Raw genomic sequence first — 15,842 nt, forward strand, 5'->3', positions numbered from 1 at the left:
TCAAAGTGAATAGCAACACCCCAACTAACATCTCAACCAAGGCCTCTTAAGGGATCACCCGATGAAGCCTCTTTAATAGTAACAGCAAGCTTCACTGTCCCAACGTGCAAGGCATTTTATATGATTCAGTGAAGTCAAGAGAATCTAGGTTAGCAGTTCTCAACTTTCCCAGACTTGAAGCACCCCTGCAGAGACTCGCAGTGCTCCCCGGAAAATGCCAGCTCTTACTTTGCACTTGTTTTTGACTAACAAAGAAAATAAGAAAGCAGTTTTTCTGTTGCAAAGATCTCAGAAAGACCACAACTATGGATTTCTATTTGAAAACTCTGGGTTTATCTGCGGAATGATGTTTGCATACTTAACTGCGCTAACATTGTGTGACACCCTTGAAAGGATCTCAAAGCACCCCAGGGTGCTGTGGCATTCGGGATGAGCATCATTGGTCTAGGCACTTGAAACCCTACGAGTGTGTTGTGCAGTCATGTTATAGGGATGAGCAAAATGAGTGGCAGTTATGACTTTGCAAAATCAGCAATAGAAAGGGACCTCAGACCGTGTTTCTTATGGAGGACAGTGTCACGCAGACAGACTCTTAGACAGAACATTCTTCCCGGAGCCCCCTCACCATGCCAAGAGCAGAGAAAGGAAGTGTTTGGATAATTGCTTTAATTTTTTTTTTCCCCTCTACCTTTTACTGCAGAGTCCCTTGAATCTGAACTACTGAACACATGCAAGAGGTAAGGATTTTTGTGGGTGTTAGCTTTTACTGGACCAGGTATCTAGCTGGAAGGAAAATAGACAAACTTCTGCATACCAAGTACCTTTCCCTCAGCAACACGCTTTAGGATACCTGGGTTTGAAGTTAAAAACAGACATCCCCTGGGGGGATGGTTTGGGATACAGCAATGTCCAAGTTCTGTGACACTGGAAGGGGAAGGATTTTTCCCTGTGATGCTTGGATTAAACAAAAAGCAGAAGATAATTGTCTTGCCTGCCCTAGTCTTTTTAAAGAGCAGATTTTAGTACGTAAATTTATGACATCTCCAAATGTTACATAAAGTGCTAGGGATAGTTTGAAGACCTTTGATTTCACAGAGAGATGGAAATTCTTTGTGGGGAAGGGGCTGGTTCTGTGATCTTGTTGTCACTGAGGCAACTTGACGGAGGTCATAGTGAGTGACAAGGGTATACAAAAGCAAAAATCGGCACGGTTTCTTTTTTGACTGGGGCATGTCGTTCAATGCTCTGTGTATGTCTTAATTACAATGATTTGATGGTTATCACATGGTTTCTGAATTGTCATGACACTTTTTTTTTTTTCTTCTTCTTCTTCCCTGAAGGCCACATATTAATGTACAAGTGAGGGACCAAATCTTCCTCCCTTCAGTTGCAACCATCACCCCTCAAGAAGGCCTGGCCCTGCATAGGCATGTGTGACAGCTGGCAATAAATCCAGAAGGTCTGATGTCCAAGTTCCCTGTTTGGGCTGCTCCATCACTTCTTTCTTTAGGGCCCGATCCATAGCTCATTGAAATGAATAGAAAGACAGTCATTTCAGTGGATGTAGGACTAGGCACTCAGTTGGTGAAAAGTCTTGGAGTCTTTCCAAAAGGTATGAGTTATTCGTATGAAGAAAGCTTCTTGTTCTGCCGCCCATACCATACCTAAGTTATCTAGAGAAAAAGGACTGCAGTGTCTGGGACTGTTATTCTGTCACAGTTCACTGACCACCCCGCTGCTTCCCCACCACCAGCACCCAGCCCTTCTGCAGCAGGAGTGAGACCCCTGAACGTGCCAGCCTGCAATGAATCTGGCTGCAGCTCTTCTTCCATCTCTTCCAAGCCCTTTGCAGATGTGCTGTCCTCCTGTCCCACCATGCGCTAGGCCTACGGCTTCCAGTTCAGTCTCCTCCTGCTACTGGCCCAGGTGGTTGTTCATCAGTCCTGGAGGAAGAATCTGGATAGGAGTATGTGAGGGCTGAGAAGGGGGACAGTTTCCATTAAACTCGTTTCCATTTCTTTGTCCAGCATCCACTGACCCTTTGGACTCTTTCCCAAACCTGTAAGTGTGGGTTCAGATTCCTTACTTTGTGTCCCCCTCTGGATCTGCTGGTTTAACCTGATGATCTGCACTTGGGTAACTAAAAAAGGAAAACCCTCTTCGGTTCTGATTGAGACCATTTCATTTATTTCACGTGTGCTGTGTAGCAGGGTTCGGAGAGTAGGATCTTTTAACCTATTAACTGACCAATCCTAGTTTTAGGAACCATCCAGTCCACCAACCAATAACTATCATATAGCAAAGAACAGCGGCTTAGGAACAGTGTTCTTAAATCATCCAAGGAAATAATTGTTGTCCAATCCCTACAGTTCTTAAAGAGAAGCTAGGACTCGTGAATACAATTCAACAAGCAGTTTTTGGCCAAAAATGGGGAGAGAAGATTTTGCTTTCAACTCAGAAATGCTGAAACATTTCACTTGAAAAGTTGCATTAAAACAGGGGTGGGCAAAATGCAGCTCGGAGGCCGGATGTGGGCCACCAGGTCATTCTATCTGGCCTGCAGGCCCTCTAAAACATTTAGAAAATGAATATTTATCTGACCCTGGCTGCCTGTCATGCAGCCCTCGATGGCTTGCCAAAACTCAGTAAGCGGCCCTCTGCCCAATATAATTGCCCGCCCCTGCATTAAAATAATGTCCAACTTCCTGTTTCAAAATGGCATTTTTATTTCCTTTCCTTTAAACTGACAAAGGAAAAACGGTCAAATAAAAGGAGTAATTAATTCATCCCCAAATTAAGCAAAACATTTCATTTTGAGCCAAGGAAGACATTTTAGATTGACCCAAAACAAATTATTTTTTTCATGTATCAGCAGACTTTCCCCCTTCTCCCCCACCAAAACCAATTCTGTTTCAGTCCCATGTGAACCAAATGGTTTTTCAATTTTTCTACCCAATTCTGCTCCTGGAGTCTGTTCCTAACACAGCAGCTGACTTCTTCAATGACTTTGGGCAAGTCACTTAAACTTTCTATGCTACATTTTAACCATCTGGAAAATGGATATGATACTACTTACCTGCCTGACCCTGGGGTAGTGAGGCTTAAATTTTTATTAAGCTTTGCAAAGCACCTCGAGCTCTATATAAAAAGCTGCTGCTCTGGAGGGGTAAACCAGTTTTTATACGAATGCTTTTTAGGCCTATCATTAGTGCAACATTTCTGTGCGCACTCCTATTTGCTCTTCCTTTCTTTGAGTAACACACACCAAACAGTACTGAAAGTCAACTTCACAGGGAAAAAAGGTGTATAGAAGTATCGGAAAGGGAGATAGGCTGAGAGGCAATGCAGGCTTTCTGACGGTCTAAGGTTCCTTCCTCTATTAATTATATATGTGGTGCAACTTGTTAATACATTTCTAAAGACATGTTGACACAACCTATGACCTCTGTCCTGGCACACGTTACTTTGAATTAATTTAATCCCAGGTTCAGCCAGAACTGGACAACATAGCTGAAGGCATTTCTATAATAGCCACGGTAAGCTGCCATCCACAAGGAGACTTCCTGTATCTACCGAGAAAGAACAGGAAGTAACGTTACACCTCCACGGCAAGCTCATTATGAATAATTTCTGTGGAAGGCCCTGGGGTTACATTTCAGGTCGATTTGTCCCTGTAACACAACCAGCACCTAACCCAAGTGTTATTTTCCCCCTGAAAGTATTCATGGGTTATAATTAATTTTACCAATCCAGTCTTGGAACTATGTTTAGGATTAAATATTGTTTCTAAAATCGGAGGGGGAGTTGCAGCTGAACGTGTTGCCATTTATATAATCGTCCAAATTCACCTAATGTTTTAAAGCAAATCTGACAATGAATGTGCTTTGCATCCACAAAAATATACCAACTTACTGAATATCTCAGTATATGCCAAGCACACTGTAATGTATGAAATACAGGCCTTCTGTGAAAGTGACTTCAAGCGTGGCTGTGTGAAGTTTCATCTTTGTTGCCTTTCAACAAACTCATAATTAATATACACTGTTTACAAAGATTTTTTTTTTTCTTGTAGCTAACTGGACAAACTCAGTTTGAGACCTCCCTAAGGCAAATAGCTATGTGCTGTTTTAGTATTGACTATATTGTATTTAGCAGGCACATGGTAGTTTTTCAGAATTGTAGATAAATAGGAAGTGCATTGAGCCTGGACCATTGAAGATGGCTAAAATACATCCCTGAGATAATATGAAGTCATTGGGCCACATGATTTTCACAACCTTATTCGGAGACACCTGGAATGGTAGACTTTCCAAGAAGGTACAGCTGTATACTGCCTGACTCACTGTGAAATAAACAGGGGCTTCTGGGAGAAAACCCACCCTATTCCAAAAGCTGTATAATAAAAACTTTTTCTAAATTGGGGGGGAGTGGGGTTGCATTGCCATTTCATTTTCTGAATGTGTTCATTTTCTGAATTTTGGGGTTTCCTGCATTGAGTAGCAATGGGGCCAAGAGAAGAGAGGGAACAAAAATTAACTTTGCGCACTTGCATCTGAGTATAGAGTGCATAGAGAATTGAGCCACAAGACGCATCGGAGCTACATGCCAGACAGATTTGAGAACTGGCCTTCTATATGATTTATAAGGTCTATAATAAAGCCGTATTTCTTAAAGCAGTAAAACCGTGCAGTAGTCCTTCTAAGGAAGGGCGCTGGGAGAGGGGTCTTATTAGGCCTATGCACGAATCCAATGCAGCGGCTGCAGTCCAAACATTGCAGGAAACTCTGCTGTTCTTTCTGCCACTGGCTCCGAGCTCTGGCTTTTATTTGAAGGGCACGGGAGGCTGAGTGGTGTTCACATGATACCATTGACAGCAACATAAATCTGCTTCTGACAGTGAGGCAAATTAGTATAGTGAGAGCTCAATATATTTGATTGCAGAGTGAATTTCAGAAGGGATCCTGCATGCCAGGGTTAGGAGAGGGCTCAATGCTACTGGCACCTGTACTTGCAAACAAAGAGCACTGACAGGTTTGAAGTTTTCCAATCGATTAAATATCCTGAATGACTAAACCCAGCCCATACAAATTGTACCTATGAAGGAAAAACTGGGATGTGTTCAGTGCCTGCAGAAATCCCCAGTCATCTTGTGCGAGTTATCTGGTGCTCACAAATGGAAAGTGGTTGCTGAAGACTTATTCCAGAGAGACCAACAGTCTGAGGCTCTCTCCTGCTTATTCACATTTTATTATGCTTGTTGCAGTTTAATCAAGGCAATACCATCCCCACATCTTAATCAAGAATCAGGGCCTCATTGCACATCATGCTAACAAGTCCCTGCTCAGGATACTCCCAAGCTAGGACCATGATGAGGATGTGACAGGCAGTTTAGGGGGTGAGAAAAAGACAGGAATGGTACAAACAACATATTGGGCAAAATGAGGGAGAGCTGCTGTTAAGTCCTGGACCATTCTCTGCTGCTTATCTTTTTAATTATTTCTCTAATAATTAGACATTAACATCTTTGGGACAGGGAAAGCTATGAATTACATGAACTGCACCCTCCTGGTGCATGCTGCCATATGGGGTTGTAGATGCAACCTGTAAAATATGAGCCCTTATTACAATCTTCAAGAAATCACCTTCCAAGTAGAGCGGCTAGAAATGTTTTGACTGAAAAGTTTTCATGATGAAACGGCTTATTTTATAGAAAAATGTTGTTTTTCTTAGAGCAGCAAGATGGCATTGGTCATTAAGCATGTGCATTGCTTCACGGGGAGGTTGGTTTTACATGTAATTATATAAACTATACTTATAACAGTTTCCTTACTTCTAGGCATCACTGGTGAAACTGCTTCCCACCTGCAACAGCCCCAGGTAAGCTGCAGACTGCTTTCCTGTTCTCATTTTTACTACTGTAGAGCCTGAACTGAATGGTTTCATGCTTTCTGTCCAGATCTTAGTTGAGCTGGCAACACCCTGACTGCCTGAAATAGTTGAACTGCCTGTAGTACCTCAAGAAGCAGTACACGAGATGTAGCATCCTGGCTAGATTCTGATTCAGAGGTTTCCATTCGTCCTCCCTAAATCTGTGCATGCGGTAGTCTGTGCTGTCTATGAGCAGCATTAAAATAACTGCCATCTCTCATCCAAAAGTGATGCAGTAAATGCATATATGTATATAATGTGCATGTGAGCTTGCTAACCTCTTTGGGATGTGGAGTGAAAAGTGCTATAGAAATGCTATAGAGGAGTGCCCCTATAATGTCTTTCTCTAGTCTTCTTAATCTTGGCTCCTTCTAACTCATACATGGGGTTCTCTTTACCTTGCACAAATCTTTCAGCCTTTTGGTAAAGAGCAAATTTACCTCCAAGAAGTGTGGTGTGTGTGTGTATTTCAAGAGGGCCAAGAAGCACGAATTCTGAGTTTGCAGCTACTCTTGTTGCTCAGGGAATGCAGCCACTAGCTGCATTAGCCTCCTCCACCTGTGTTTAAGCAAACGTTGTCTTACAGGCAGGTCACGGCAGGCAGGATTGCATTGGACGAGAAATTCAGAAGAGAGCTACTTTTCCTAATGTGCACATTGGCAGCAGTCAGTTCCTGAGATCCTCATCTGCAGTCATACATGCAGAGCCTGCTGTTGAGGTGGAGCCCTGTTACCTGCAGGTGCATTAGTTGACTCTGTGCTGGGAGAGCAGAAGGCAAAACAAGCGCATGTGGCATCTTGGTTCAGAAGTTTGTAGCCTGTCTCTTGACTTCCTCATGCCTTTTCTCATCTCTCTCTTCTGTTCCTCTCCTTAACCACCCACATGACTCTTCCTCATCATACAAACATCCTTTAGTCCTTATCTTTAAAAAAAAACCAAACCCACTCTTGATTCTTTCTTCTCCAGCTACCACCTTTTTTTCTTTTCATTGCATGTGCTGTGTCCAACTGGTCTGGAGTTCCCCTCCGGTTCCATCCAAGATGCAGTGCTCCCCACTCTGGCTTCTAGCTTTTGCGCTGCACTAAAATTGGTTTTGCCAAAGTCTATCGTGACCTCTCTTTAGCCGGTTCCCAGAACTGGGTGCATCTAGTTTCATGCTGCATCTAGTTTACTGCAATGCAGGACAAATGCCATCTTACCATGCTTGTACTTTTTTTGGATGCTGGTACGAAGATCATTTTCCCAGCCTGTTTCTTCCACCACATCACTGCTTTTTGCAGCCATCCACTGGCTCAGTTTTCTCTGTTACATCAAACATAAGCTCCTGGTCTTTGCTTTCCAGGGCCTGCAAAGTCTATCCCCACCCCCATCATCTGTCTTGCAGAATTAGGATGGCAGCTCCTGCCTCAGACCGACTATTGATGCCTGTCTCCACCACCTGTTTGTTCCATTTTTAAATAAGTATACTCAGGCTTTCTCTCATGCTGCCCTGAGGCTCAGGAGCTGCCTGTCAGCATCTCCACAGGCACTCAAAAATCCCTCCTTAAAACTGTCCTTTGCCATGAAGTCTGTCAAAAAGTTTGCAGCATTTTGTCTACTGTTGTGCTGATACAGCTGCCTACCGTGCTGACCAATACTGTGTCACAGGGGAGCATACAGAAGCAATCTGTGTGTCTATAGTCATTCAGGCTAGGGACAGATGTTATACATAAACTGGTTTTAGTGATCAGAAACTGGTTTAAATATGTAACAGAACAGAAATGCAATGCACATAAAACAGTTTTAAAAAGGCTGAAACGGGTTTAAGATGAACCTGGTTGAATGTGGCATCAGACTTAACTGATTTGGATCAACCTGGTTTATGAAACTTCTGTCCCAGACCCCTTCCTGGTTTAAGTTAAATCAGAGTCTCCTGTTTAGCTTTCCAGCCTTGGGCTGGGCTGTGTTGTTTGCTACAGCAGAAAAGGGGTTGGGGGAGGCAGGCACTGCCCCACCTCTCAAGCAAACCCCAAATGGGGCCTGGGGCCAGGGAAGGGGGTTAAACCCCTTTTCCCTGGTTAAATCCCACCTTCCCCTGAGTACAGAGCTGCCCTGCTCTTGCTCTGCTCTGCTCTACTAAACTTACTGAAAGTTACTACTGGCTGCAACTGTGGAATAGAAATCCCAGAGGCACCTGGAAGCAGGAAGAGGAAGTGATGCGCAATTGTAGAATTCTGTACACTTTTTACTGTTCCATTTTTTTGTGGGTTTTTCTTAATATACCTGTCATAGGGAGGTATGAACCCAGCTGACTGGATCCCTCTGTTTCTCTCCTGAAACCATGGAGGTGGGGGGGAAAACCTGCTCTTCTACAGATTATCATTGCATCTTTGAGAGTGTCATGTCCATTGGATGTTAATTATTAGTGGCGCTTGCTGAGGGAAAGAGGATTTTTCCCACTAATGACACAAACAATGTGTGTCCTATAACCAATGTCCCCTCAAAAGAAGGGGGTCACCGCTGAAAAACCACCATTGTTTCTGGTGGTAGGTAGAAGGGTTACAATCTAAGAATACTCTTTTTCTCATGTAGGACATGGTGGCAGAGGTCTTACTAGGGCAGGGGTAGGCAATTATTTTGGGCGGAGGGCCGCTTACTGAGTTTTGGCAAGCCATCAAGGGCTGCATGACAGGCAGCCAGGGGCAGATAAAAATTCATTTTCTAAATATTTTACGGGCCCTGTGGGCCGAACAGAATGACCTGGCGGGCCGCATCCAGCCCATGGGCCACATTTTGCCCACCCCTGTACTAGGGGATCCAGAAGCGTAAGTGAGCCTTTCTCTGACCTTCCCATGAAGGTGGTTCCACGCCAACCCAGATGTAAATGAGTATTGTGGTTATTTGGATTGGGGCATCAAAAAGTGACTGGGTAAGATGTTAGCCACATGTTCCCTTTGTGGGATACTAGCTGCAGAAATGGCATGCCTTCTCCACATCAGTCAGATGAAGCACTAGGCTTGGGCCCAGTCTGTGCCTTTTTGTTGCTTCTGTTTCATGTCAGTAATTGGTGGAAGCCCTGATGGAAAGGAAATGCAGCTGTTATCTAAGGAGAGAAGGAAATCCTCATTTTGGGATACTAAAGGGAAGGCAGAGCATACATGAAAAAGGGCCTGAAGATTGTGCTGGGTTTCTCAAGCTGGGGGGCTCCTGTGGCCAAAACACTTTTGTCTTGACATTGCACGTGCGCGCGCGCTGATGCTGCACAGCTTCTGCAGGATGGCACGGAGCTGCCTCAGCACAGGCTTGTATGGAAGAAAGGCACCAGCAATTGGGTTGGTGAGGTGGGCCTTTATAAACATAATTCCCCGCCTGTGTCTCGGAGTGAAGACGTGTTGAGCAGAATTCATTAAATACCTGCTATTTTTGCCCTCTTTCTAATAAGCTTCTCTTCTATAAGCTTGCTTCAAATGGGAACACCGATTAAGCTCACCGCTTATGTTCTTGCCTTTGTAGCCTGGGGCAGAAACAGATGATTGTGGTCTCTAAGGCTGTCAAACTAGTCCTGTTAGCCAAAGCTACATTTACTTTAAAAAACTGGGAGAACCTATTCCAAGTTGGCAGCATGCTGGCTCATTATTTCAGGTTTTTTGGTGCCAACACATCGTGATTTAAAAAAAAAAGGCCATCTCCAACCTCACGGGCATTTTTTACATTTCTCACTAACAGGGTTGATATTTGTGTGTTTGTTTTCTTTTAAGTTTAAACTTTTAACACCTTATGGCTGTCACCAGCTCCCCAGGAGATGCTATTTTGATTTTTTCTTTTTTTTCCCCCCTCATTAGCAGCTCTGAAAAAGAAAAACAACACATCTCTCATTTGGTATTAATTGGAACATATTTCTGCCTGTAGCCGTTTGCTGATCGTGGGGTGGATGTGCTGCTGGCTGAGGTGGCTTTGCAAATCCTCCCCTATAAATAGAAAAGAGTGTGCCTGTTCCTATGAAATGACCCGCTCGGAGAAAAAGAACCTCATTAATCAGGGGAACAGGTACAGACTGATGCTGTACTGCTGTATGGGAGGGAGAGAGCAGAACAAGGGATTGTACGCTCATGTTTTGTGCAAAGGAAAGTTGAGACAAGTGATTTAAAAGAAAATAATGTCAGGGACCTTTCTTTACCTCTGCTGCTGACTTAAGGTGAGCAAGCCACCTTGCTTCCCTGTCTTTTTTTAAGCATTGATAAAGGGGCCCAATCCTCTTTCCACTGAGGTCAAAGGGAGCAGAAATGTGAGTGTGAAAATACCTTCAAAATTTATGTTACCAGGGCAGCGATAGACTTAAGTTAATGTGTAAAACACACTGACCTTCTACATGAAAAAGCAAAGTATTGTCATACCGACAAACCAGCATTGCAGCTTGTTTTGGGATAAATCTTGTCACCTTTCTTCCTCTGCATGGTGCCTTGTTCTGCATTGATTTCAACAGAACTATGCATCGGGAAAGGCTGATGGGGAGTAGGACACAGAAATATCACCTTGTCTGCCAGTCACAGCATGTTTGAGAGGCCTGTGCGAAGTCGCTAGTATTAACTTCGGATTTGGCCGATTTGGGGGACTGATTCGATTCGAATCACTGTCCCAAATTGGTTCTGCCAAATCTCCGAATCAGCCAGGCCCATCCCCACCAGCCCAGCAATGGCTGCCCTGCCCACCCCAGCTCTGGGGTTTGTAGGGAAAAAAGCCCCAAATCAGCTTGTGCTGCCAGACGGGGCAATTCCTGCTGCCCCCCACTGCCCCATGCTGCATGGGGGGCTCGACACAAGCCCCCCGACTGCCCCCCTGCTGCCCCGGTCCCCCCATGGCTTCCCCTGCCTGCTGTGGCTCCAGCCCTTTAAGAAAAAAAAAACCCCCGAAAACCCCCAGACTCCCTGCTCTTGATGGCAGGGGGTGATCCCCGCTGCCCCCCCACTGCTCCATGTCACATGGGGGCTCTGCATAAGCCCTTCAAAGCCCTGAGGATGCTGCAGGAGCAGCGAGTCCCGGGGCTTTTCTCTGGGTGTTTTTTTGTTTTTTGTTTTTTTTCTTAAAGGCTCGGAGCTGCAGCAGGCAGGACACCCATGTCAGGGGCTGGGGGGCATTGGGGGGCTCGTGGCAGAGCCTCCCACACAGCATGGGGCAGATTGCCCCCCCCAGCCCAGCATCACCCAGTGAGCACTGGGGCTTTTCTGTAAAGGGCTGGGAGCTGGGGTGGGCAGGACACCCATAGGGGGGCTGGGGGAGCAGGTGGGAACTGGGGGGGGGGCTGGAGGAGCAGGGAGGGGCTGGGGCTGGCAGGGGTCCCCCCCCCATGGTCCCCCCCCAGTACTGACCAGCTCCAAGTCCAGCTGCAGCTCCCTGCTGCAGCCACCGGGGACTGCCCGAATCATCAAAGATCTCCAAATCTTTTCCAAAGATTCAGAGGGCTTTGAATCGATTCGGACCTTTTAATTGGTCCCCTGATTCGATTCGGATTTGGAGATTCCTCCAAATCGAATCACCACCCAAAGCTTCACACAGCCCTAATATTTGATATCTGTATTTTGTGCTTCCTGGGGTGGGGCTGGGGCTGAGACTGTTGTCTTTGCGGTGCAGAAAAATAACAGCATGCATAGAAAGGGCTTTGAGCCTTGATGAGAGCCCTTAGGCACTGTTGCAATAGGGAATACACAGAGCAGCAGCCTCTTTCCTCCCCATGGAGACTGAAGAAAGAAAGCTGCATCCAGCTGAAACTGCTGGGAGGATCTGGGTGATGCCTGTGCTGGCATTCAGCTACAAATCTGCAGGTAATTCATTCCCAGACTCATAGGAAGTGCAGTGGGAATTTCAGATCCACAAGAAATCAGGGCATCTCTGGCAAGAGCTGGCACCGCACACCGAAGTGGTGGATTCCAGCATGCCCCTTACCCTGGGTAGATGAGGTTGATGATTAGGTATAAAAAGAGGGACGAGCACCACCTTCTGACCCGCTGACATCCCTGCAAGTCACACAGCCTTTCTTTGAGGTTGCCTGTCCAAGGAAAGGTTACGCGTGGAGCAGTTGAGCTAATGAGACCTGTTCAGATCACAGCTCGCACTGCGATGGCTGTATTAAAACAGCACTGGGAAAGGGTAGGTTAAGGGATTACATCTGTTGGGACTGGTGGCGTAACTGGAGGCTTGGATTTTCTTATAGTAGAGCACACTTCAAGGTGCCTCCATGTGCTTATCAAAGCCGAATTAAATCTCGGACAGTGCGCGGATAAAATAGTCAGCAAGCTGGCTGTACTTGGCCATGGCTCCTGCGTGCTGTTGGGGATTCAAAACTGCTCTATTTTTGTGTTTAAAAAAAAATGAACATATGAAACCAACTGGTGGGTGCAAGCAGTCTCGCCGACCCGAAACCCATGATTCAAAGCACCGGGGGAAGACACAAGCTGACTGGTGAGCACAAGCACAGCGGTGTCTAGTGCGAACATTTACTAGTCTAATGAAGGGGAGCATTGGGAAAGAGGGGATCCTCCACCTTTACACTGGGCCCTAGACCTGCACTGGTGTGGGATGGGCATGCGGCGCCCTACTGTAAAGATGTCAGATTTGCCACGTGACGGTACAGTCCCTCCGAACTCCAGGCAAGCTCCAGCAAGCTTTCGGTGGGGCCCCTTCCATAGCTCCCAACACAAACATGGCAAAGGAGCAAAGCTGCAGCCTGCCACATGTTCTCTTTTAATCTAGTGCCTACTAAATTTAGTGAAAATCTGCCATGAAAATGTACAGCTTGTAATATTTACCTGACAGGCATCCAGACCCCACTTGGCCAAATAAGCAGCACCTTAAATTAGATGCAAAGCATGGTCAGAGATGGCAGCCTAAATTACATATTTACACCGGATAGGTACATATTTTTGCAGCTAGTCCACGTTTCTTATTTGAGACTGGCCAGGCTTGCCCAAATGTATATTTTTAAAACACTGTCAGTGTACTGAGCCAATCCTAGATGGGCCAGGGACTGGCTTTGCGCTGTTTGTGCTCATATAAAAAATAACTCGGTCCGAAAGAACAAACAGAAATGATAGGCAGCAGCTCCGCAGCGTGGTGAATGCCCCAGTCTTTTAGTATATTATCTGTATATCTAAGTATCTTATCTTCTAGTGTATTATCTGTATCTACATATAACAGTCCTTCTGTTTTCTGCCTCCTGTGCTGTTGGTGGGTCCAGCAGAGGAGCTGTTGTGGGTTTGCAGGAAGAGGGTAACTTCACTGATGAATGCAGCAAAGGAGAGGCAGGGAAGTGCAGTCAGCCCAAATGCAGAGCCCCTCAAAGCCCTTGCTTCTAACCGGAGCCAGCTGCATCCAACCAGCACGGTTACAAGCCTCTGGAAGAGCCACTGTCCCTCTTTGGCTCTGACCACAAGTGTCCTGCTTGGCTGGATGCAAACCCAGTTAGCGACCAGCTCTTGGAGCCCCCAGCCCTTCCCTTCCTCCTGCTGGGCATCCCCTAGACCCAGACTGCAACTGTGCAGCTCATCTGAAACCAGCAGCAATTGCTGCAAGCCCTTCTCCCGCTCAGCGCACAGGATTGGACGCGGGGGCAAAGCTCACCTCGATGTCAAGGTACAGCTGAGCCTGGTCTGGGGGGCTCGCACAGGCCCTGCTTCTGCAGAGCTTCAGCAGCACCGATCCCGACCTGGAGCCTTTCCAATGTCGATGTCTCACCTGGCCACTGCTGGGTCACAGCTTGGCCTGAGCCCCCAAATCGAAGCACCCTGCCCGTGGCACCAGTAGAGCACCCAGCACTGATGGTTTGCAGTGGGCTGAATGCTTGCAGCAGGGATTGGGGCTCCCGGCCTGCGGCACTGTGGCTGGCCCTGCACCCCTCACCCTCAGCAAGAGCAGGAGGCTTTCTGAGCCCAGCTGGAGGGGACTAGTAGCTGCCCACAGCCTTGGTGTTGGAGGGGCTGAGCTTGGGGGAGTCGTGAACTCTGCACTGGCAGAGACCCAGGCATCTCTAGGCCACTCCCTTGCCCCAATAGTCCTCAGTCCCAGTGGTCCTAAAAGGGGACACAGCACCCTGTTAAACTATCACTCCTTCAAAACCCCGTGCATCGTCCTGGGGAACATTGCAGAAGCAGTTTTTGAAGGTAACAGCACTGAACTGCTCCTTGCCTCAGTCCCTTCTTGTGCTTAAGGAAACAGCCCAAAAGTGCAAAAGCATCAAAGGCACAAGCTCATTACTGCATTAAAGCTCATGCAGCCAAAATTTGGCTAATACATGACTGATACTTAAAGGCAGGGAGATCATGCCCCAAGTGCGGGTCATACCTGTGGAGGATGCTGAGCCCTACACACCCCCAGTGCCTGCCTGGCAGCTGCGTCTCTGCTTTACCATCCTACGGCAGCACAATCCAAACCCAGCCAGTTAGTTGGTAGCTCAGGGAGAGCTTGGACCTCGTTCCTTAAGATGCATCCTCAGGCCCATTTTGTTTTGTATTAAAAAGCACCCACACCATGCCATTATGAATGCTTTGAGTACATGTCCTGCTATTTCTAGATTCATAGATGTTAGGGTCGGAAGGGACCTCAATAGATCATCAAGTCCGACCCCCTGCATAAGCAGGAAAGAGTGCTGGGTCTAGATGACCCCAGCTAGATGCCCATCTAACCTCCTCTTGAAGACCCCCAGGGTAGGGGAGAGCACCACCTCCCTTGGGAGCCCGTTCCAGACCGTGGCCACTCGAACTGTGAAGAAGTTCTTCCTAATGTCCAGTCTAAATCTGCTCTCTGCTAGCTTGTGGCCATTGTTTCTTGTAACCCCCGGGGGCGCCTTGGTGAATAAATCCTCACCAATTCCCTTCTGTGGCCCCGTGATGAACTTATAGGCAGCCACAAGGTCGCCTCTCAACCTTCTCTTGCGGAGGCTGAAAAGGTCCAGTTTCTCTAGTCTCTCCTCGTAGGGCTTGGTCTGCAGGCCCTTGACCATATGAGTTGCCCTTCTCTGTACTCTCTCCAGGTTATCCGCATCCTTCTTGAAGTGCGGCGCCCAAAACTGGACGCAGTACTCCAACTGCGGTCTGACCAGCGCCCGATAGAGGGGAAGTATCACCTCCTTGGACCTATTCGTCATGCATCTGCTGATGCACGATAAAGTGCCATTGGCTTTTCTGATGGCTTCGTCACTCTGCCGGCTCACGTTCATCTTGGAGTCCACTAGGACTCCAAGATCCCTTTCCACCTCCGTGCCACCCAGCAGGTCATTCCCTAGGCTGTAGGTGTGCTGGACATTTTTCCTCCCTAGGTGCAGCACTTTGCATTTCTCCTTGTTGAACTGCATCCTGTTGTTTTCTGCCCACTTGTCCAACCTATCCAGGTCCGCCTGCAGCTGTTCCCTGCCCTCCGGCGTGTCCACATCTCCCCATAGCTTTGTGTCATCTGCAAACTTGGACAGAGTACATTTCACTCCCACGTCCAAGTCACTGATGAAGACATTAAAGAGTATCAGTCCAAGGACCGAGCCCTGCGGGACCCCACTGCCCACACCCTTCCAGGTCGAGACCGACCCATCCACCACGACTCTCTGGGTGCGACCCTCTAGCCAATTCGCCACCCACCGGACTGTGCAGTCATCCAAGTCACAGCCTCTTAACTTGTTCACCAGTATGGGGTGGGATACTGTATTGAAGGCCTTCCTGAAGTCTAAGTATACGACATCCACCCCTCCTCCTGTGTCCAGGCATTTCGTAACCTAGTCATAAAAAGAGACCAGATTAGTCAGGCACGATCTGCCTGCCACGAACCCGTGCTGATTTCCCCTCAGCATAATTTGCCCTGCCGGGCTCTCACAAATGTGAGCCTTGATAATTTTTTCAAAGACTTTGCCAAGGATGGAGGTGAGACTGACTGGCCTATAGTTGCCTGGGTCCTCC

The 15,842-nt window shown here is 47.0% G+C and overlaps 1 protein-coding gene across 8 annotated transcripts in view; it reads left to right on the top strand.

Annotated features, from left to right (window-relative positions):
• Positions 1–15,842, top strand: part of LRRC38 (leucine rich repeat containing 38) — a 258,878-nt gene that overhangs the window by 120,909 nt on the left and 122,127 nt on the right. For 2 of the 8 annotated variants that reach the window (XR_002087302.2, XR_009456176.1), the window contains 2 exons: positions 701–737; positions 1,341–4,202. The gene's annotated coding sequence lies outside the window, so the exon portion shown is untranslated. Of the gene's footprint in view, positions 1–700; positions 738–1,340; positions 4,203–5,836; positions 5,878–5,956; positions 9,273–15,842 lie in introns of those variants that run through there. The other 6 variants (XR_002087305.2, XR_002087303.2, XR_009456174.1 and 3 more) reach the window with 6 other exon arrangements.

Source organism: Alligator mississippiensis, chromosome 13 (genome assembly GCF_030867095.1).
Source record: "Alligator mississippiensis isolate rAllMis1 chromosome 13, rAllMis1, whole genome shotgun sequence".
Taxonomy (NCBI): domain Eukaryota; kingdom Metazoa; phylum Chordata; order Crocodylia; family Alligatoridae; genus Alligator; species Alligator mississippiensis.